The 20,657-nt window shown below is 38.7% G+C and overlaps 1 protein-coding gene across 3 annotated transcripts in view; it reads right to left on the reverse strand.

Annotated features, from left to right (window-relative positions):
- The window catches only part of NEBL (nebulette), a 200,603-nt gene that overhangs the window by 103,052 nt on the left and 76,894 nt on the right, over positions 1-20,657 (reverse strand). The gene's annotated exons all lie outside the window — the stretch shown is intronic.

The raw sequence follows: 20,657 nt of genomic DNA on the forward strand, positions 1-20,657 counted from the left end.
TTAAATAAGAGGGTTTTTTTTTTTTTTTAATTATTTAATTTTGTTGGAAACAAGCTGTTCAAGTGATTTATCCACAAAAATTCCCATATATTTTAACGGCGACTTCTGTAGGCAAATCATTTGAAAAGTTATTGTTTTTTTAACGGTATGGAATCATTTCTGATTCCGATTCAAACAAAAAAGAAAAAACAAGCCCATTGTCCTAATATAAATTCTGTGGGATTACAATTAAATTGACTTTCATGTTTACATTTTAGTATGTTATCCAGTCTATCAACTCATTTATATATTAACTGAGGACATGCTGTTTTAAGACTTTCGACTACGTGCAGGTACAAATCAATATTATTGTACTGTAGAGAGCGTGCTCAAAGCTATCGACTTATGTAAGGAATGTGAACTAATAAATTGGAATGTCACTCAAATGTGCTCTCTATTGAGTAAACATGGAAATGTGTAGTTTCTTGGAACCTTCTCAATAATATACTTGAATCACATTCATAAGATTACAAGGCGGCATGCAATTCAAGAGCTTTAATTTATTTCACTTTAAATCGTATTATCTCCCTATGAGATGCTTTTCTTTTTAATTATGCTGTAGACTGTAGCTGCCAAATAATATCTGATGCCTAAATGTAAATATATATGAGATTACTATGTACAAACACACGGTAGTATTTTAGTATACAACCTTCCGCTTAAAGAGAATTGACATGTTTGACATCAGGGCATTAGCCGTCACTTTAATTGACAATTGCTTGTTTTCCCTAATAGTTTGCATACATCGCCCTGTTATTTTTACTAACATTATGCTAATTCCCCACTTTTAACATGACTTGGTTTGAATTGCGTTAATTCGTGCTTGACAGGTGAGTTCACGTAGATTTAAATGACAAAACTATTCTGAAAACAAAAATTGTGCATAGAATGATGGGAATACGATAAGCTCAGAATGTCAGCTCGCGCTCTGTATTAACCACTTCACAAAGCAGATAGCATAGCACTTATCGAAATGTTTACTTGTGTGAATAAGCAATAAAATAAAATTGATGATTTCCTATAAGGGCAGTATGACAATTTAAAAAAAATAAAAAAAATCAAGATCATTGCTATTTCAAATGCACTGAAATAAAACATTGGAAATCACTTTGAACTTTTGTTTTTAGGAAATGCTGCATTTTATTTTCCTGTATATAATTTGTTTTTCATTCCAGTTCAGTCCCGATATAACCAGAGCACACAATGGAAGAGGTGCAGTGGAAGAGGAGACGCAGAAGCTTGCTTTCTGCATCTCCTCTTGTCTTTATGTTCTCTCTAAGACACAGGTGCAATGGACAGAGTTTGTAATAATGAGGGAACCGAGACTAAGGCACTAATTTCCAGGATCGAGATCAAAACAGTAGTGTAGGTTTTTACATTTAATGGAACACTTCAAGCAACATAACTACGACAACCACAGTAGTGGTTATGGTGTTAAAAGTGACTTGGCACCCTTCCACAGTAATTTGACCATCTGTTTTAGCATGGATTGACAATTTACCTTGGTCTCATGGGTACCCAAGCTGCATCTGTTTTTCTCCTGGCTGAAAAGTAGGATGTCTTGACTGAGCTAATCAGGTCAACAATAGGTCAAGGCTCATCCTACCCACGCTGAGGGAAGTCATCCCTCTTCCCAATCCCCTCCATAATATCTGTTAATTCCCCACCTTCCCTCTTACACTGCAGGACTAAGGGGGACAGGGACACTGCACCCAGACCACTTCAATGAGCTGAAGTGGTCTTGGGCCTATAGTGTCCCTTTAAATAAAAGGGTATTGGAGAACTTCTTAAAATTTATATATATATATAGTATTGTGTATTGATTGTATCAATCACTCAATTAAAGTTTGTATGTGGAGATGATTGTATGTTTTGTGATATGATATTTATAAGTATAGGAAAGATGAATGAGTATTATGGGAAAATAATTGCATCAAGTTATTCCAGAAACATCATTCAGTTTTATGACTACAGAACTCCAAGGTTGTAATAATGTCCTCAGCATTTGTATGTAGCTTGTACAATTTTTTTTTTTTTACAATATATACGTTTTTAATTACATTTTGTTTCACAATACCTGGAAAGTGGAAAGCCAGAAAGTGTTCCCTACCGTTCTAGCCTCCGTGGAATGTAACACTCAGCCACAATCATTTACTGCGCATTATGGAACGGAATTTCAAAATGAAACAACATGAGTCATGGGCTGGGATGCTTTTGGAAACCATTGTAACACGCCTAACATTAAAAAATAACCTATTGGTTGGTATTTAAAGTTTATTTTGATAAATGTTAACATGTTGTCAGTTTGATGATGTATATAAATATTTTCTAGCATATTTAAATAAGGTTTCAAACTTTTTAAAACCATAATAACCTATTCTTCCTGCCTAGATTATGGTGGGAAAACTTCACAAAATTTAAGGTGAATTCAGGTCAAAAAGCCGAACTGGAGAATTCTTTAAGATAGCTATCTTTCAATTTGGCTACTCTGGCCTTAAATTTGAAATCCACTTGGAATTAATTTAGAATCCTCACTTTACTATAAAACACTGTATGTCTTTCTAAGATATAAAACTAAAAAAAGCTGAGTATATTAAAAGTGTTTTTAAAAAAAAATAAACACAAATGATTTTGAACCAAATGTGTGTGTGCAATACGAGTTTAAGCTTAGACATCAGTATAAATGAACAGCAATATTACTATTCTGGAAAATGTAATTGTAAAAACCATTGCCCAAACTGTGAAAGCTATTTACGAAAAAAATCTGTAGGCCTAAGGCACTTTCCACCTAACATCGTCACTGGAAACAATCAGGTCTGTTTGCAATGTAATATGTGTGTATATTGATCCTTTTGTATTGATCTCTAATCCTTGTAGTTTTCAGGGTTACTAAGGGCCTGTGGCGTCTAGAAGACTGAAAGGTGCATAAGTGGAAGTTTTGTTTCAATCACTTTTAATTTGATGTTAATGCCAAAACCGTGTTAATTAAATGTCACTTGTGGCAATTATTTTGAAGTGCTGTGAATATTTGTTGAAGCAGAGCTGTCATTTTTCTTGTCCGTAATAAAATAGCTATGCAAATTCTAGGCTTGCTATTTTTTTTTTTTTCTAATATACCTCGTGGTCAAGTTATTCCTGTGTCAATGTGTCAACTCCTGCTGTTATCTACTTGCTAGCACTATTGTAATGTTAACCGGCACCTCCTCCTGCGGAACTTGATTGGTGTCGCAGGGCAACCAGCAGTCAAGCTACATACACTGAGCTAAAAGAAAAAGGAGGCATGCTTAAATTCACTGAAGAACGTAAAATTTTAGGCACAATAACCTAATTGGAAAAATAAATCGCTGTTCGTGATATTTCCAGCACAGATATTTTGAGAGAGAGAGGATTCGGAGAGATTGTGAATTATGCGCACAATACAGCTTTAGTGCAAATAACTAAATTAATCTAACAGGCTCTGCAGCGCACAGCTTTAGAAAAAAAAAGCTACAATTGGCAGTGATAATTCTACAACTATCACCGTGTTTCTACTTGTGAATTTATTTACCCACAGGCATCCTGGAATTTCTTCAAATAAATATGCATGTGCCTTACTTACTCGTTCTGTATTGATAAGCCCCAGGGAGAAGCTGTTCTTTAGATCAAACCTGGACTTACACCTGGAGACAGATCAATTAACAATGTCTCCAAGTCTAAACTTTAAGCATGTCAAAAAAGGTACCCAATGGAAAAAAATGTTCCAGAACTATAATAGCTTTTAGATGAGCTTTTGTTGTGATTTGCTGAATTACTTTATTATCAAACTCTAGAAAACTACATTTGTTGCTTATTCTGCCAAAATTCTATCCTGACACATCAAATAGTTGGTTCTCCACTTCCCATGGAAAATATTTTAATCACAGAGTATTCTAAGCTTTTCAAATGTAAAGGTTGCAACTCAGTGGTTTTTACTTTGTAAATTACACCATTGAATAAAATATTGAAAATCACCTATAACTTCTGCTGGCCTCTTTATTTGATGCAGAGACCCTCCGCTCCCCCGCTATGCTCTTGATACAGAGGTAGGTGTTACACTTACACTTCTGTAACACCAACCTCCGGTCCCCCATTCTCCTTCTGTGGTCTTCACCGATTTGCCCTGATTAGGAAGCCCCACAAGCAAGGCAGACCTCCTCCAGGACGCCGACATGCTGACTTCTTACCAGCATATCAGAGTTTGAACAAAGTGACATTGTAAGAAGTTACCATAGCAGCCATATTGCATGCACTGTGGTTGCTATAGGTGTAAAGCCTGTGGGAGGTCTTTTCTGCGCTCCCTGTCAATTGATTCTTCAGCATAGAGTCTTTGCCGAAGAACTGATTGACAGGTGGGAGAAAAAAAATATTTAAAATATTTTTAAATAGGTGTTTCTCCCGAGCTATCCATTTGTATATATTGCATGTATATCCATGTATCTGCATATCCATGTATATATTAAATGTTATGCTCATTTAAAAGCGCAAAATTAGTTTAGAGCATGACAGGTGACCTGTGAAGATTTAACGAGTAACATTAAAACCAGTTTCTGCCCAGGCACAGCCAAGGCACACAATGCAAATGAGAAGGAGAAAAGAAATATTGCTTCAGTTTCTTCTATTTCACTATTTTCAATAGCAGTAAATGGAAACATTTATAACAATGATTGAGAAGGAGGCAAAATGGAGAAGCCTAGTTCCAGGAAAGTTGTGTAGATATTTAAATTTTAAAGCATATTTGCTAACTATATGGGAAAAATAAACAGAATATTAAAGCTTAGGGGAAGTGACCATTCTCTTTTAAGCTTATTTAGCAGGTGCCCAATTCGTGCACATGGCAATAGAACTTTAAATTAGAGAATTAGCTTGAGGACCTATTCTTCAAGAGTAATATAATTTACATTAATGTAAATTTTGCACAGAGCCTTAATAAAAGAATGGTTATAGCATCATATAGGATGTGTAATGAATGTCAGTTAGAGTGAGGCTATTTAGTGGTTTGCTTCTAATATTTTTTAATTTTGTTAAAAACAATAAATTAGCAGACACCATATAACTAGCCTTTCCCCCTTTTCTCCCCATTCTGAAGCATTTCCTCTAACCTCACAAAAGCACAGCAGTAAATTGAATCATCGGATAGGCAATTCTATCCTAAGAGGCTGTAGGGGTTCTCTCATAGCTTGTTATAACAGGGAATAATTGGCGAGCTGCAGCCTTTTCCAGCTCTGCTATTTGGCATAAATTCTATTCCTTAATTGTGATGCTCACCACAGCCCAAATCTTATTCAATAAACTACTAATTTTTTTGGAATTAACCAGTATGCAATATGCAATTGCATGTTCAACTTCCAACAATTCTCAGTTTAACGGCTAACCTTACTACTTAGAATAAACCTCTCGGTGTTCCACTATTTGATTTCAAATTAACGCCATATTTTAATTTATTTATTTTCACTTCCAACGAATTAGTAGAAAAAAACCTTGACGGGCGCATTTATGACAATAATGATTGTATTGTTGCTAAATCTAACTTCCCGATTTTCATTTTCATGTGTCTTCTTCGGTGCAATAACAAGCTGCTTCGCAGGAACAAGACAAATGCAAATGCCAAGTGATACAATTGAAAGTTTTCGAGTTCACGGTTTGCCAGATTGAGAGAATAAGACACCGCATCTTAAAATTCAGCAGAGCTAAAGGGAGTGCATAAAGGGCACACTGAACACAACAGGGCTATTTAGATCATAAGAGTTTGTTTTCAACAGTAGCATTCCCCTGGAAACCATGTACTTATTTTCTCAAGTAGATCCCGTTTCCTTACCACATGAACCTCGCCAGGTGTCCCTTTTGAGAATGGTTATATCACAGGAGGGAGAGAACTATTCTTTCCTTTCAATTCCCTGCTTTGTTATTCTGTAGCTGCTTTTCTCAATGGTTTTGGAATGCTGAAAGAACCAGGTCTGGAAATAGAATTTTAGCCCCATGAACAACTAGTTCAGAATGGCAACAGGCTAAGGATGGATTTTTCATGTCTTTTGTAAATGTTTTGTATCTCTCACATCTCAAATAGATGACATATTGTTAGGTTGTTAGACCCTAATATATCCATTGTAAGTGTATTGGATGTAAAGCTTAGCTACCAAGCTATGTGTGCAGCTGCCTAAATATTTAGCTCAAAATGTATTTATTTATATTCAATAGCACTGAAATAAAATTGTCACCTGTGTTAATGTGTGTGGTTTCGTCGCTGTTTTTTTAAGTCCTTGCTATGCTTGGCTTTGGACCTCAGTGGTTGGCATAGGTCAAATCATTATACATTAATCACACAACCAAAACCGAACAAACTGCACGAACCCCACTCCAGTCACATTTACTAATGTCACATGGCTCCTACCACTTGTCTTCATAGTGTTCCTTAAATCATTATTGCAAAAACTTAGGGCAAACTATGACATTAAAGAAGTTGATTTAGACAAGACTTGTGCTTGATAACAGACTTCCTCTGATTTCTCCTACCCCCTAATGAGCAAAATACCAAAGTATTCCACTATTCTCGCTCGCGTTGAAAAAAAGTGAAATTCTTCTAATTGTCACCCCTAGAAAAGTTCATAATATATGTACTTGAACACTCTCCCTTTAAAATCTCGACCACACATACCATACTCGTACACCTAAAAAATTGGGGTCAATAGGTACACACAATTCTTTGTTCAATATTTTCCTCATTATTATTTCTTCTATTTTACTATCCTCAGTTTTACTATGCATACCTGTTGGATTACAGCTGATACTTTCTTTGTAAAATGTATAAAAGTGATAACATTTGACATATATACCTGTCCTTTTGCATAATTGAAATTGGTTTATTGACATAACATGTATGCTGTCCTTAAGCACAATAAAAATGATTGAAAATAATAATAATAATAAAATAAGTAGAGCAGCAAAGTTATATGACAGCAAAGTCATTAAATGCTTAAATGCTAAAAGGTAATGGGAAAAGGGATGAGGGTGAAAATGATGTCGGCAAAGCTGCTGAACTGCCTGATGGTACAGTATGGTTCTTACAGGAAATCCAGATCATTATCAGAAAATGTGAGACGAAAGCAAATTATAAAGTACTCTATGATGATAAAAACCCATCTAGCTTTACTTTCAGCACTTAATGTCAACAATAATATAACAATGTCCTCCATTTATTAATTTCGACGCCCTAGAGGCTAGAATAAGTTGTTTGATAGATCGGGAAGGCAAATATGCCTGTAGTTATCATCTACAATGGAGTTCCTGTACCACCACATTTTCATGGCTGACGGCCATATTTGCTATGTTGGCAGTTCCACAGTCCTGACGTAGAGTACTATTCCCACAATGATTCTGCCCAGCTAAGTCCTCTCACATTTTTACAACCCTGCAAACTAACTTAGTTTGAATTCTACATGTATATAATCTGCAGTAAATTGTACCCAGTCTATTCTCCCAGTTATTCAACATGGCTTCCAGTCTGCCTACTCATCAGAGACACAGCACTCCCCTCCATCCATAACTTTCTTATCAGAACACAGCATTGTATGTTGTCTTTCATCCTCGTTCCTAGTGTCAGACAAAGAATGTCTTACCTTGATATAACTGGTATGGCTCTCACATATTTTTGCACATACATGGGTCATCTTTTAAGCAATTCATCCACTTCAGACATTCCTCCTTCAGTTACTTTTCCAGCTCTCTTTTACCTCACCTGCCACATCTCTTCCTGCATCTCTCATGCAGCTTCCTAAATAGTTCCTGCCAGTATAACAGCTAAAACTCAAGAGCTCTTGTTCCACGTGTGTTCTCCATCACCTCCCCTTCACCCACTTACTATAATCTCTCCCTCCTACTTTCTCCCACAGCTCACAATCAAGGTGTCATCTTGGATTATTCTCTACTTCTATTTCCCCTGTTACCCGTCTGCCACGTTCACCGTATCAATTTCCAGAAAATCAACCTGGTTTCCAGTTTTTATGCTGCAAAACTCCTTCTTCGTTCCCTCATCTTTAACAAGCTTAACTATTGGAGTTCCATCCTGTTTCTACGACATCATTCCACATAAGTAACCCCAAACCTTGTCCACTCAAGTCCCAATGCTTCTTCAAAAAACCTCCACTAGTGTCCAGTATTCTAGCTGTGTCTTTTTAAACATCTTTTCCTCCTATAGATTGCTTACAATAACTCCACAGCCTTGCTGCTCCATATCTCCGCACTCACCACTTGGGTGACATAAAATAAAATAATACAAGGCTAATCATAATATTACGACACTTGTATAACTGTTTTACATATTTTTCGTTCCTATGTTTTAATTCCTAGATTCACAGATTTTGTGCATGAAATATCTGATTTAGATAAGTGACACGATGTTGCAAATAGTAGCTTCCTTATACTGTTGTCATTTATGCCAGCTGAATTTTTAAATTGTTCCTATCCTACCTCACCAAGAAATATGACAACCTGCCAAGTATGTTACTTATAGTTGACAATTCCCTTTCTGTGCAACAACTACTTTCATTGCATTATCCGTGTTTGTAAACTTATGTTGAAATTGAATACAATTCCAAAAAAGTCACACACAATAAAAATAGCTGTACAAATATATTAGCACAGACAACTTGGCAGCTAATTACTGATAAAACATAATATTCTATAAATTTACATGCAAGCTGCTTTTGGCTTAATAAAACATGTCTCATTCTCGCTAATGAATGTTGAGTTTAATTCAGGATTTTTCTAAAGATAGTGACAATTGCATTAAAGACAGGAGGCGAGTATTATACTTTTACTTTATTCACTAGTCCCACAGCAGCAAAGTAAATTCAACCGAACTTGACAAAAAAAGTTTTAAAATTTGTGGAAAAATGTGTGGTTCAAATTGTGTGATTCTGCTTATTCGGTATTTGTTTATACTTTCACACGAAACTGTTTTAAATGAATTCTTTAATGTTCATTAAAAATTGTGTTAAATACTGACAGGAGAGACATACAAGAAGATTCGTAAATGGTTAAAACCGACACAGGGAATGGAATGCTGACAAGCCTTAGAGAGATAAGAGAGAAAAGTGACAGACAGGGGCCTAAAAAAATAAAGCATAATAATATAATACATTTTGAGAAATGAAAACATTTTGTTCTAATTTCTCTAAATTGATTTAACTAAGGGTTAACCCCTTGTTGCCCATCCTACGGATAAAAAAGCTCTCCCCTATGTTGTTGTTCATAATGATATAATAGGAATAATAAGCACTGCACGGGTTTCCTCATGGGCTGGTGACCTACAATATCAGCGTTCTCCGGGCTTGGACTGGCACACTGGGATATTTCACTGGTGAACACTGATGAACCTGATAGTAAAGAATTAAATTGAAAGCGTTACTCCAAGGACCATGACCACTTTGGTGACATGAAGTGGTCATGGGACTTGGAATCTGTACGTGTGGTGTTTTCTTATGAAACGCTGCCCCTACAGACATTTAGCCCTCTGCTGCCAGAAGTCTAACTCAAACTCCAGCAGCGACATTAAACCGTCATTGGCCAGCCCATAACATTCTGTGCATATTGGGAGTCTGTAGTCAGTACACATAGCATACTGGTGACATACAACCACTGGCGGCTCACCTCCTTCCCCTCTGTGATACCCAAATCCTCCCCTCAGCCCGTCCTCCCTGAAATTCCTACCTCTCCCACGAGTAGGAGTGACCACAACGGAACAAAATAGGGCTGTCAGGAGAACTTGACCTCGTTGCAGGAGTACAGGTAAGTTTTTGATTTACTCTTTTTTTTTTTTACTTTTCAGTTGAGTGGGTTGAACAGTAAGGGGGTATTTTATTAAAACATCATTTTTTTGGTTGGTGTAACCGTTTAATGATATTTGTCTTGCATGATGACAACGATAGGTTACTCTATCTTACTTTAACCTACGTTTATCTACTAGTTATGAATCCAATATTTCAAATAAAAATCGTCAATTGACCATATCACCGGCTCATAAGCAAGAACTGGGCCTGTGAGGCGAGGGAGGGGAGGAAATGGGAGGGGGGAGTGGATGGGAGGGGGGGGGGGGGGGCTTTAATTAATAAAAACAAATATCAATGTTGAAAATGGAATCTCTAGTTCCTATTTTCTTTGTGAAAACCAATAAGAAAAAATATGATTTACAAGAAAATGGTAGTGTTATGGCCCATATAAACATTTTTAAAATTACACAATTATTACATGTACTTCATGCATATGAAAATACATCATTCTTTTCTAATCCACAGTCTTATCTTACACATTGCATTTTGTCCAATACCAGTGTCACACAATTACATCACATCACAAATTGTTAAGAAACAAACCATTTTAAAGAAAATAGTTAAAAAAAGACCATATTAAAAATAGTAAATAAAATAGTGAGAAAAAAAAAGACCATTAAAAAAAATAGTAAGCCATATAAAGAATGTTGGTAGCATAATTTGAAAAGGAGAATAAACTAAATAGTATAATTCTCCAATAGTTATATAAACAATAGTAACAATCCTCGATTGTGGCATACTGTGTAACAGTGTACAAAGGTAAATATTTTGGATGTCAATTATGTTGCCAGGATGAATGACACAGTTTCCATAAGGTTAGGACTAAATAAATCAATCTGTTAGCCCAGCTGACACAAGGAAAATAAAAACGGAGTCTCAGGGACAATATGTTACACAGAATATAAGTAAGATTGTCAAGCCTCGAAATCTAGTCTCTGCACATTTTCCATTCTAGTGGTGCTCAGACGGTTATTGTTGGGAATTATCACATTTCTTGTTATCACTTTGCTTCCAGTACTTTGTACAGTGCATCATTGTACAGTGCACTCATACTCATTAGTATGGCTCATATTACAGCTGCAGATATCTGTGAACTGCATTTCCCATAAAGCTCAGCAAATTCTTAAAGAACCTCGAGCACCATAACAACTACAGCGCACTATAGGGCAACGCTTACACTCTCAGATAGTAAGTCAGGGCTAACAGACTTTCCTGCTAGAAATTTCCTGCTAGAAATTTCTGGCTCTGCAGAATTAGTAGTGGAGAAGGGAGCAGTGCCTGCCAGACACCAGGTAACAAGGTCAAATCACTCTAAAATTGTTTAACTACTTACAGTGAGGGCCCCAGAGCACTCCTGGCTACTGCTATAGTGGTTATGGTGCCTGGAATGTTCATTTAAGGTAGTTTTAGCAAAAATGTTTTCCCAAAACAGCAGTGACAAAGTTTGCCATTTCTAGCCCAAAGTGTGAGAGCTGAAGTTGCTTTAATACCCTGTATTATTTATAAACAGACATGTAAATGTTCCACTCATCAATAATAAACAGATCCTTTAGGAATCAATATACAAGAGTTTATTGAAATCATCTGAAAAGCGTTATAATAGTAAAGTAATCGCCAGTGGATCCTGCACCACAAATTGCTCTAGTATTATCTGAATAAACATGAAGTGCAAAGTGTACTATAAACAGTAAAAGTATGATGAAAGAAGTCTAAATAATGTCATGATTCCTATAATGCAGCTTTCCTAGATATGTTATTTCTTATGCTTCACACTATACAGTATCTGCTAGAAAAGTACAATGGGTGCTTAGGGATGAATTATTTTATCGATGTTAGATGTCAGATGTTAGATTACCGCAACAGTTTATACCAAATAGAAAGCATACACCAAATGCAAAACTAACTATTCTGGAGCGTTGGTTTCAAATTAGCACAGATCAGTAACCGAGAAATACATTTTATAGACAGATAAATAGAGAGATAGATGGAGTAAAAGAAAATACCTATAACATCAATATTAACAACAGAAATTAAACTTACACCGGGGCACCTCTCGTACCATTTGATGCATCTCTGGCATACCCATACAACAAACTGAGTGATATTAATCTAATGAAAAATCTCTGAAGATCTATTTATCAGTTCCTGACTTCACATCCTGATTTGGTAGCTAAAATTGAAGACTTGGCTACATCCAAACCTCATTTTAACAAGATAAACTCTCCAAAAAAATATCCAACCAAATTGAAGCACTGTCACCAAGTTGATTTAACCCCTTAAGGACACATGACATGTGTGACATGTCATGATTCCCTTTTATTCCAGAAGTTTGGTCCTTAAGGGGTTAAGTGAATTCAAAAGTGCTTCTGCTCGTTATCACAATTCTATATTTAATGAATAGAGTTTGGAATATCAATGGTAACAAACATTGCACTTGGTAAAAATATACAAGCTAGTGAAATTAGTAGTGAATTAATTTGTCATTGTAGAGTACATGGCTTTTAAAAAAATCCATAAAAAGAAAGTGTGACAATCTGAACCTTGAGATTGGGCATAACCCATGATACACAGTTCAGCAGACCAAAGAGAAGCAGGTTGAAGAAAACTCTAAATAATGCTCATATAAAATAGGAATCAGACATTTACAGAAATACTCTAATGCAGGAGTGACTAAAAAGTAGATCCCCAGATATTTTAAAACTAAAGCTTCCATGATGCTTTGTCATTCTAAATGCATGCAAAGTATCATGGGAGATGTAGTTCTAAAACATCTGGGGATCTACCTTTTGAGCACCCCTGCTCTAATAAATAGCTTAAATATTTCGAGATTCCCGCATGACGCTGAATTACAACAGTTGGGTAAAAGCTGGTTTGTATACAATTTCTTTTGTAAGACAAACAAAGACACAATCAAAATCTGTGATTAATTTGAGATCTGTCTCATTCCAGTAATTGAAAGCCTCTCAAGACCCATATGGAACATTACAAAATGCTGTTACAAATGTAAGAACTATAACCTTTTCACAAAGACAAATTGTTCCAACTAATTCTTATATTATGTAATTCCTCAATGCCTATGGGAAATATAACAGCAAATGATAAATGAGTGTCTGAACAAGAATCAACTTCATGTCTCCAATTAAGGTCTCAATTTAATTGTTTTGGATGGATTTTCAAATTGTTTAATAAATGTTTAAAAGTTAATCCAAAAAATATGATATAATTTGAAATGCTTATCCAAAATGTATTAAATAAGGGCCTCAGTGCTTAGCACATTAACGATATGAATGTATATAAGACAAAAAACAGACAGGGTGACAACCCAAAAACTGATGAAGGCTTAGAGGAAAGACACACATCCATATCTATCAATATCAAAAGGTGAGCCAGAGGTTATCACATACTGAATCATAGCTCTGGGAAACAATATATGAATATTCATGTAAATGTTACCAGGCTCCACTATGGGTAACGTTTCATAATTTTGATCATTTGTAATTCTGTCAGCATTCATGAAACTGCAGTAAGTGTTATAAGTGAGAGTGTATGGGTTGAAAGCTCAAGAGGCCAACTTGTCCAGGGCATGGAAAGAATTCTGACGCACAAGAAAATATAAGGGCTAAAATGAAGTAATTGGTCATCAAAAAAAACAAAAAAACACATTTATAGAACGTGTTCAAGCAGTGTTTGGGATGTTTTATTTAACATGAACTGATGTTTTAGTTTCCCTTGTGTCCAGGTTTCTCGTGCATTGTAAGTTTCAGTCTTGACAGTGATAGACATGGTAAAGCACTAGTAGGAGATTGACTAACACTTCATGCATTATGGATCTGTATTACATCATAAATTAATATACAATTAAACATATACTGAAGCTTAAAGTGACACTCCACTACCCAATTACAAAAAAAATAAAAAATAAAATCAATGTTTAGTAGATATACCCAAATGAAAACGTCCATGCGTTTAATTATGCATTTTTTTTCCATTTGGGGTTATATCTAAGAACAGCTTGCAAAAGCTGAAGATATCTTGTCGGCAGCCTTTGCAGGACCTCCCCTTCTAATCCCGCCCAGACTTTCTCTGGCTGTCCAATCACAGCCTTACCAATGCAGCTCAATGAGAAGGCTTTGCAAGGAAGGTTCTCTGGTCAATTGCTGCCTCTTGAGTTTAGCTGCACTGAGCTAACCAAACCAGGAAGTAACAGGACTTGACAGCCAGGAGGTGTAACCAGTTAAATTAATAAAAGTGACAATTTCTATTGAAATTTGCACTTTTTGTAAAATTAAAAAGAGGGCATACTTTTAACACATAAAGCACTTCGTCTAACTAAAAGTGGTGAAGAATCCAGAACACCAAAAGTCTTCTAGATAACATGTGTAAACATTTTATATTGTTTATAATTGTAATTGTGCTTTGGTCTGTTCATTAACCAGGGCTGAGAGCATGCAAATAGATATAATACAACAGACGTATAGTCCTTAAAGACACAATGCTGCAGTGCTTTTTATGTTTTGTCATTTCATGTTTGAGCCAATGTTACTGATCAATTCCATACATTAAAACATGCTATAAGTTGTTTTGTATGGCAAGTATATAAAGTTGTAAAAACGTGTTCTTGGGATATATTATAAAAGGTAATAAAAAACAAGATATGCAAATACACACATAAACACTATGGGCTGAGGCAAAATATAACTGAGGAATGACTAGGAGTTTTCCCATTGACATCTGCTGATATGTTGTGGTTCAATTGCCAGAGATATAGGGAGGGGTTTACAAAGGCACCAGACAAGAGATCTGCAGTTTTTGCAAGCTGTTTTTAGATATAACCCCAATTTAAAAAATGCATAATTAAATGCATGCAAGTTTTCATTTGTGGTAAATCTACTAAACAGTGATTTGTATTTATTTTGTATTTGGGCAGTGGAGTGTCTATTTAAGCTGAAAAGACGCATGAATTTATGTATATGTTCTGCGTTACAAAATAATTCACAAATAGGCTATCGCATGTAACCTTTAAAAAAAAACAAAAAAAACATACAAGCATAATATTGATTAACAAACACTTTACGAATAAAAATTAAAATACCGGGGGCGTGGCTAACCGCCGAGCAAGATGGACGCTTGAATCTCTGCTCCGGCACGAGGGCTCCACTAAATCGCGATAATCATTGAGCTGAAACCTATATTTTGAAGAAAAACCTGATGGCCTCATCTAAAGCGAGGAAAGCTGCACTCAAAGCAGAAAAATTAAACTTTTTCGGCCACAAAACCTCCTATACAGCAGAGAGCATGCGGACGGCGGAACACGAGGGCGCGGAGGAGGCTACTCCCAGCCCGGCGCCGACAGGGCCGGAGACCACCAAGCCTATGGACTATCTAACCCAAAGCAAGTTCGAGCAAGCAATGGAAGCGATGGCAACGAGACTGATCTCCACATGGCAAGCAACGGCGGACCAGATAAAGAGGGAGGTGAGGGACCTCACGACCAGAACCTCAGCAGTTGAAACAAAATGTCAGGAGCTAGCCTCCACACAATCCGCAACATCGCAGCACCTACAGGCGCTAAGCTGCAAAGTGGAAGCCATAGAAATGCGCATGGCGGACCACGAAGATAGGGCTCGAAGAAACAACCTACGACTCCGAGGGGTACCCGAATCAGTCCTCCCAGACGACTTGCAAGCACATGCACGAGGCCTCATGAAGGCCTATGCCCCGGACATACCTGCGGACATGCTCCTGATAGACAGGATCCACAGGGTGGCGAAGCCTAAAAACCTACCTGACTCAATCCCACGCGACGTCCTCCTAAGAGCTCACTATTACCACATCAAGGAACTGGTCCTTCGCTCATACCGTAGTAGGGATGCCCCGCACGAGGACTTCCCATCGGTGCGCCTCATGGCGGACATTTCATCAGCTACTCTACGCCGGAGAAAGGACTACACCCAGATTACCACTACACTCCGTAACAAAGGCATACGTTACAGGTGGGGCTTTCCCACGAAGCTGATTCTATCGAGGCAAGGGAAAACGCTTGTCATAACATCCCCAGAGGAAGGTCAGCAACTCCTGGACAAGTGGGGCCTACCAGGGGAGCCCCCTGAAGAGGATCCTCCAACCGACCGCAGATCATACCGACCAACGAGCATGAACTGACTTAACTCCCTAGGAGCGCTAATGGCGCTTACCGCAAGTATCATTGACTAACCACATATGTTCCTTTGCAAATAGGTTGCTATTTAACTGTATATGCATACTGTCTATATGCCACATATATTGCATGTTCTCCTTATCAATGTATAATTACCGCCTCCCTAGCGCCCCTGCGTACATCTGCAACCCATCAGATTCTCCTACGTTGGGAATAATGCCGCAGGGGGGCCAGCCACACAACATACCTGCGATAAACTGTACTGTCAACCCTAGCATACTCCGCAGACCCGAGGTAATAATAATGCAAAATACCATTATACGTAGGATAGTGGAGGCATGTAACAAGAGTAAAGCCAGGCCTGAAATCAGGGACAGACATGTATCGGCTATCTGTTTACTGTGCAACACACCCTATCAGTACTAAGGCACCCGGCTTATTAATAATGTTAGCAAGAGTCAGGGGCTCAGCAACAGATCCCATGCGGGATATACCCAGGTACTGCTCACTCTACCCCACGGATAGGCACAACTCTATCCCCAGGTACAATGCTAAACCCCTGAGCTAGGGAAGACCAAAACCCCTTAAGACCTCTGCACCCTAAGATGACAGGGGACGCCCGCAGGTCAGCAGACTTTTACTATGATTGAGGAAGCTAGGTACAACTAATACATCAAAAGGAATGGGACATGCAACAATCAATTAACCTATAAAGTTGAAAGTCATAATGTCGATTACTTGCCTCTTCGCAAAGTTATTTACTGTTATAAGCTAATATTGTTATGTTACATTATCAGGTTACTTTACCTTTTCGTTATTTCACCACTTTTTACATATGGTTTCAGCTCTGCATCAAAACACAACTTGGAGCCCGATGGCCACGTATTTGGAAGCTCTAGCTCCACAACCCCACGGCGTGACTAGCGTGCCAGACCATACGGTCTCAGTACATAGTACCAAGGTTACTACAACTCCCCAACCCGCCCACACCACTACCTATACCCCCTCACCACCACAGTCACCTGAAGGAGCCAGTCAACATCACTGAACACACAGACAAATCACTTACACGCCACAACAGTACCATCGAACATGATCATTTACTCACATAACACCAAAGGCCTTAACACGCCACATAAACGGCGTATGCTACTTGAAGATATAAAGAGAATCAAAGCAGATGTGGTTTGCGTCCAAGAAACGCACTTCGTAACAAACAGGGTCCCTAACTTCGCCCGCAGAGAATACCCTACACAATACCATGCAACTCATACCTCTAAATCCAGAGGGGTCTCTATACTGTTCCACAACTCTCTAACTGTAGAAACTCTACGAATCAAAAAGGACACTCAAGGAAGATACCTTATCTTACACTGTAGAATCAATAACCACCCATACGTCCTAGCATGTTTATATAGCCCCAATGACCACCAACGCAACTTTCTTCACAAGGTCCTCAATAAACTACCAAACGACACAAACGACCCCAAAATCCTATGTGGGGACTACAACCATACGATGGATACCCGCTTAGACTCGACAACCCCAAGCACCTCGGACAAACACCTTAAATCAGGCCCGAACAATAGGGCATTTGCAAAACTCATCCACGAAAACAGTCTGTACGACGTCTGGAGAACGAAACACCCCTCAGACAGAAATTACACATTCTTCTCACAAGTGCACAAGACGTACTCAAGAATAGATCATATACTAACCTCTGGCAACATGCTTCCCCGTATAGAAGATTGTTCTATAGGTAACATAGTGTGGTCCGATCATGCACCACTGACAATGACACTAAACACCAATTTCCTACACCGGGGTAAACCACCATGGCGCCTCAACGAATCCCTTCTCCTTGACAAAGACTTCACGGCATCAATGGCGTCGGAATTGGAAAACTTCTTCGAGACCAATGACAATTTGGAGGCCTCAATATTCTCAATCTGGCAGGCCCACAAATCGGTCATAAGGGGCCACCTCATTAGTCGAGCATCATACCTAAAACGTAAACGTGAAAAGGAACACTTGGAACTCTTAAGAAAACTGAGAGACACTACTTCTGCACACATGCTGAACCCTACGGAGGCTCAAGCAAAAGACATAGCAGACATTACCAATCAAATTAACACATTGACATTCCAAAAAACGTCACACACCCTAGCAAAACTGAAAATGAGAACGTACACCCAAGGCAACAGAGCAGGAAAGCTTTTAGCCAACCTACTTAAGAAACAACAGACTAATTCTAAAATACCACATCTAATCACAGCTGCAGGTGACAAAATACATAACCCACAAGACATTAACGACTGTATGGCAGATTACTACCACTCCCTTTACAACCTCAAACTAGACCCCAACCTACACCAACCGACTCCTAAGGAAATAGATGACTTTCTCAAAACGGTAGAACTCCCGACACTCTCCACCACCCAAAGGGATGACTTACAACACCAGATCACTATACAAGAAATCACAGACACTATCGCCTCACTCCCACCAGGGAAATCCCCGGGCCCAGATGGAATGACCAATGTTTACTACAAAACATTCGCACCAATCTTAGCACCCTACCTGCAAAAGGTATACCACCACGCCATACAAATAGGACAACTACCACAAGAGATGCTGATGGCCCACGTCGCCACCCTTCCCAAACCAGGGAAACCCCCGAACAGAAGCCAAAACCTACGCCCTATTTCCCTACTAAACACAGACATTAAAATCATAGCAAAAATCTTCTCCAACAGGCTAGCACGAATTATACCCTCCCTAATTCAGGAGGACCAGGTGGGGTTTGTCGGGGGCAGACAGGGAACAGACGGCACTAGGAAAACCCTAGATTTACTCTATGCGATACAAGAAAGCAAGAACCCCAGTGTCCTATTGTCCCTAGATGCCGAGAAAGCCTTTGATAGACTCCATTGGCCCTTCCTGAAAGCGGTACTTCAAAAATTCGAATTCCCACCACAGTTCCTATCCACCATTCAAGCACTATACTCTACACCAACGGCTAAGGTGGTCAATGGTGGCTTTGCCTCAAAACCGTTCACTATCTCCAACGGCTCTAGACAGGGTTGCCCACTCTCCCCACTACTGTACATATTGGCACTTGAACCCCTTACACAACTAATAAGAAACAACCCGAATATACATGGGATAAAATCCAAAGGTCAAGAATACAAATTGTCACTCTTTGCGGATGATATCCTGCTCACGCTGGAGCAGCCGCATATATCTTTACCCAATTTTCACGACATCTTATCCCGCTTCAGTGCATGCTCATACTACAAGCTAAATGTCACCAAGACCCTAGCTCTAGGCATTCATATCCCAAAACAAGCCCTGACGGCTCTCCAAGAGAACTTTAAATACGATTGGAGACATGACCATATTAAATTCCTTGGAATCTACTTTACCCCATCAACCAACAAACTATTCAAAGCGAACTATACAAAACTACACAAAGAAATTAAAGCCCTGCTACACAGTTGGAAGGGGAAATACGTATCATGGACCGGCAGGATAGCCTCGGTAAAAATGGTGATCATGCCAAAAATACAATACTTATTCCGCTCACTTCCACTCAAGCTCACCAAAGCCTACTTGACGGACCTGCAACGTAGTATAAACAGGTTCATATGGGACTACAAGAAGCCAAGAGTGGCTAAGACCACGTTGTACAAGCCCCATGATCAGGGAGGAATGGGGCTACCGGACATAGTGAAATACTACAGAGCAGCCAACATAACTCCAATCATTGCAGCATCACATCGACAAAACCCTTTGACTTGGGAAGACCTGGAGAAACACCATGCCAAGGGGATCTCCCTCCCAGCGTTAGCATGGACACCGAACAGCCACAGACCCAAACCATCAGAACTGTTACCTACCACCACACTAACTCTCTCAATGTGGGATGACTACCGCCGAACACAAGGAATAACAATACCCTTTTCATCAGCAACCCCGATTGAAACAATACGCCAACTTATTCCGGACTTTAACCACAAACTCTGGCAGAGACATGGCGTACACACACTATCACAAATACTACAAGGAAACCACCTCAAACCCTTCTCGGTTCTATGTGATGAATACAAGCTCACCAACACAGCAACCTTCTCCTATATCCAACTGCAATCATGGATTAATCTCAACAGACCACAACAGACTACAACCACACCGGACCCACAGTGGGCTAAATTAATACAAATATGCACCAAAGCTAAACCGGCAACGAAACTCATCTCGCAGATCTATGCCTCCGCAAACTCCGAAACTATGACAACAACGACCTCCTTCCAGAGGGCATGGGAAAAGGACATTGGCCAAAAACTCACACAAGATCAATGGCGAACTATATTTCAAGCCAATAAAAAACTTACCCTCTGCACAACACACATAGAACTCTCACGCAAAATACTATATAGATGGTACCTAGTCCCAACAACACTCAAACACAGCTACCCGAAAGCAACAGATGCATGCTGGCGATGTCAAAAAGACCGAGGTACCTTACTGCACATATGGTGGCAATGCCCGTCACTGTTACAATACTGGACACAAGTCATAGAATTGATATTGAGCTGCACCAGACTACGTATCTCCCC

The sequence above is a fragment of the Pelobates fuscus genome, chromosome 4 (assembly GCF_036172605.1).
Source record: "Pelobates fuscus isolate aPelFus1 chromosome 4, aPelFus1.pri, whole genome shotgun sequence".
NCBI classification, from domain to species: domain Eukaryota; kingdom Metazoa; phylum Chordata; class Amphibia; order Anura; family Pelobatidae; genus Pelobates; species Pelobates fuscus.